The sequence below is a fragment of the Schistocerca nitens genome, chromosome 4 (assembly GCF_023898315.1).
Source record: "Schistocerca nitens isolate TAMUIC-IGC-003100 chromosome 4, iqSchNite1.1, whole genome shotgun sequence".
Taxonomy (NCBI): Eukaryota; Metazoa; Arthropoda; class Insecta; order Orthoptera; family Acrididae; genus Schistocerca; species Schistocerca nitens.
In genome coordinates this window covers 260346645-260351049 of record NC_064617.1, presented here as the reverse complement: position 1 = coordinate 260351049, position 4405 = coordinate 260346645, and the positions used below count along the sequence as shown (strand labels likewise).

At 50.1% G+C, this 4405-nt stretch overlaps 1 pseudogene; it reads right to left on the bottom strand.

The window, feature by feature from the left end:
- Nucleotides 1-393: 393 nt before the first annotated feature.
- Nucleotides 394-511, bottom strand: LOC126253979 (5S ribosomal RNA; annotated as a pseudogene).
- Between the last annotated feature and the right edge of the window lie 3894 nt (nt 512-4405).

The following is a 4405-nucleotide window of genomic DNA, read 5'->3' as shown; positions in this document are numbered from 1 at the left end:
CTCTTGTTCATTGAAAGGTGGAATGCACGGAGGGGTTGCCGTAGATGTAGCCGGTAGATGTAGCAACGGCTTGTGTATTAATGAGCTGCTGGACTGCGGTCATCAAGAGTGGCATTTGTTGGTTCTGAAACTGAGTACATTGCTTTAGATCAAAGCCAGCAGCAACCAGAGGCGTAGACGCAGGTGGTGTAACACTCCGTCTTCAGGCCACAAGTAACCAATCGGGACTATCCGACCGCCTTGCCACCCTCAGCTGAGGATGCGGATAGGTGGGGCATGTGGTCAGCACACCGCTCTCCCGGTCGTTATGGTGGTTTTCTTTGACGGTAGCCGCTACTATTCGGTCGAGTAGCTCCTCAATTGGCATCGCGAGGCTGAGAGCACCCCGAGAACTGGCAACAGCGCATGGCGGCCCGGATGGTCACCCATCCAAGTGCCGACCACGCCCGACAGCGCTTAACTTCGGTGATCAAACGGGAACCGGTGTATCCACTGCGGCAAGGTCGTTGCCTGCAGGTGGTGTAGGGGGCGGGTTAAAGGCCATTTTAATTAGATGAGCGCTGCATTACGGTAATTATACAGAAAAAGTGAAAGCGTTGTGTCTCGTCTGCAACAAAGAATACAATTAGTAGCGATGCGCCTCTGAAAGAAAAAGAGAGAAATATTAGTGACGCGCTGTGACGGAGTGGCGAGCAAAGAAGGCAGCGTTGCTTTTGTAATCCTCGTTGCCAGATGTGTCGGCTACAGTAAGAGTCAGCACCGACACAAACAAGGAAAGAGTTGCAATGGCCGGTGGCAGAAATCCAAAATCATATGTACAGAATTTTGTAAACCCTCGTCGCCAGTTATGTAAAGGCCTCGTCGCTAATGCTATGGAGGCCGAGCTTGTGAGTTCGTGAAACGGCTTCTGGTGCAGTACTCCGTTAAGACGATTTCTCCCTGCCACTGTTACACGGCTATGCCCCAGTGTCAGGTAACAGGATAGGAGAACGAAGGTTCTGCAAGACTCCAACAAATTAGTAACAAAATCACACAAATGAGTTAAAAGAGCCGGTCGAAGTGGCCGAGCGGTTCTAGGCGCTACAGTCTGCAACCGCGCGACCGCTACGATCGCAGGTTCGAATCCTGCCTCGGGCATGGATGTGTGTGATGTCCTAAGTTTAGTTAGATTTAAGTAGTTCTAGGTTCTAGGGGACTAATGACCTCAGAAGTTATGTCCCATAGTGCTCAGAGCCATTTGAACCTTTTTTTTTTGAGTTAAAAGATTTAATTATCATTATGAGTTGTTGAAATATAAGTCTGCAACACAGCTTGTAATACAACACAAAAAGGCCCTCAATGGCTAAGTGAAAATTATCGTAGCTAAACTTCATAGTATATAGCAAATGGAATTCACAACAATGGTCTGTTCACTTCTACGGGTTCACTAAACGACGTTCCCTGTCTAAGTCAGTCCTGGACTATGATCTATAGCTATGTGGTGAGAACTGCTCTTCTATCTTCCGAGTAGGCTTCTGTCCGTTGTCGTCCGGTGATTGGCGGATTGTACTCGGCTGGCAACTGGCCGAGGCGAAGTCGATATCTTCATCTTGAGCGCCGCCCGTAGCGCTGGTGTAACTCTTGCAAGTAGAGAGTCTCTATGGGACTGGCACCAGGTCGCATCTTTGTGGCTGTGGTGTTTTTGCGTGGCTGTGTCTTGTTCGGATGACACAGTGCTGAACGCTTTCAAATTAATAGAAACCTTTACTTCTATCCTGCTCCTCCCACATGCAATAATATTGGGAATCTATTACTACTCGCAGAACGCAGGCTAAGAATCGGCTGCCAGTTACTCAGTACTGGTACTCTCGAAGTCTGCAACCGAACTGGACCGAGGAGCTATGGGTGGCTAGTTGAACCAGCGTTGGCAGGAGGCGCTAAACTCTGTGTTCCTGTAGGTGTGGCGCTACCCTCCCTTTCCATTGGTGCGCTGGTAAGCGCCTTCTTGATGCAATTTCGCTGCGCTGCGCTGGTCGGTGCGCAGTCGATGATTCAGGACTGCACACAGATCAGTAGTAATACAGCTTTCGTCGTCTTCTTCTTCTTCTTTTCTGTCTCCGCAATCTTTTTGGGTGTATGCAGAGTTGTTTAATATTTTCAGTTTCGGGTTTCTGAGAGAGAATGGATTCATTCCACCTCTCCTAATTTTAGTCACCATAATTTCGGCTAAATGGCCTTCTGCGCCTCGATAACTTAGGGTTTGTTGACATGCTGTTGTATAATATCAGAAACTTTGATAGTTTATATACATACCCTAAGGTCCGCAGCCCGTACTCCAGTGGCTACAACTTCTACCACCTGTACACGGGGTCCCAGGTTCGATTCCCGCCCAGATGGGTGATTTTCTCCGCCTGGAAACTGGGCGTTTGTGTTGTTCTTATCATTATTACCATTCAGGAAAGCGGCGAGGCTGGAAAATCAAAAGATTGGGAATTTATATGAGCGCTGATAACCACGCAGTTGATCACCCCACAAACCAAATATCATCATCATACTCTCAGACTAGTAGTGGTGATGAGATTCTCATTTTTAATTGTTCTATCTCATCTATTTCTCGATAATTATTCCATTCAGGAGTTCCACCTGGGATTCATACAACTCAACTTTTATAGCTGTTGCCTTGATAAACCTGTCCAATTCCGTTGATCTTGTGTTGAGATTATTGCCGATTGCTTCAGTTTTCCCCTCTATGTCATTACGGTCCACGTTGATGGATTCTTTCGTTCAGCTGCACCACCTGCAGTTCATAAATTTCACCATTTATAGCTGTTGCCTTGATAAAGGTTTCCAGTTCCATTAATTTTATGTTGTTCTCGTTCATTACGTCAGTTTATGCCTATACGCACAAACAGGCATTTGGCTTATCTTTCAAGTACCCTCCCCAGAATGAATGTCTGACACGTTTGGCCGGCCGCTGTGGCCGAGCGGTACAGTCTTCCGCCGGCAGTGCTGCGAGGCGGTCACGCGCCAGAGCGCTGCAGGCGAGGCACGCACCGTGTGTTTGTGTTTACTTTTGTCGCTGTAAGTGCCAGTTTTCTTCTAGACCACCATGGCGTACAGCTATCGGAAGAAGACATTACATTTCAGCTTTTGTTCAGACTTCGCCCGACCCAAGGCTCTGGAGGTAGAACGATTTATTCTCGACGAAGTTAAAATACCAGCAACAGATCTAATTGGTATCCACCTGTCCATAGTTAGCAGTTCCGTATACGTCAAAACGATAAACGATGCGGCGTGCGACAAGGTGCTTCAAGAGGCAAAACGTAGACTGCGTTTCTGTCATTCCGTTACCGTCGATCACGCAGGTCTCGGCACACGAACGATAAGGATCTTCGAACTGCCGTTCGAACTACCTGCAGACGTCGTCATCGCGGCGCTCCGTCCAGTTCTGGAACATATCGCCGAACGATGGGCACAATTTCAAACCTATCCCGGTTCAAGCAATGTCAGACAGGTCCGCATCGAGTTGCAGAAACACGTGCCTACCTATCTACGTATCAGAGGCTGCCGTGCCATTATAATGTACGACGGCCAACCTCGCACCTGTTCTGGTTGCGGGAAAGATCATTTACGGTCTGAATGCATTCAACGACGTGTCGCGCAGCTCCCGTTGTAGGAAGCGTCCGTCACACCCATGACGACTGCCCTACCAGTCACTTACGCAGCGGCTCTCGCCACGTCTACAGTTTCGTCCAGCCCGTCGCCCGGTCCCTCCGATCGGCACGTCCCACCGTCCCAGTCACCTATGGACGGTGCAGACGTCCCACCTGACAACCTTGCTGCCGAACAGGTTCCCGCACCGGACGCTGAGGAGACCAGTACTTCTTCACAACACCAGTTTCACAACTTCATTGTACCCACCGACGCCTTGCCGTCGTCCGACACTGAGGAACACGTGCGCAAACAACGCTCGCCACGTAGGAGCAAACGCCGCCGCCGTTCACCCACGGGCTTGGGCGAAGACGAAGACAAAAGACCCATCCAGCCGACATTTCCACGGCTAGGTCGGCGGACAGCTTTCACGATGAATAATACGCTTCGCAGGACTAGACCACCATGGACGTCGCCACGCACAATGAAACGATCGGTGCGCAGGTTGAGACGCTTGTCTCCCCGCCAACAGCTCCTGATCTCTCTCATCGCGATGCAATTCCCATGGACATTGGACAGACCCACGGCACAGGAGCATGGGCCGACGACGTTGAGGAAGGTACGCCCCCTCCTCCGGATGAGTTGCCTCCCCCGGACGAAGCTCCCTGTTAACATCAAAAGTGAGGCACTGCAGCAGATGGGACGGGACTTCCTGTCGGTGCCCTCCTCATACTCCCCTTGGCGATGGTAGATGCGCATCCACCACCACTGCAAC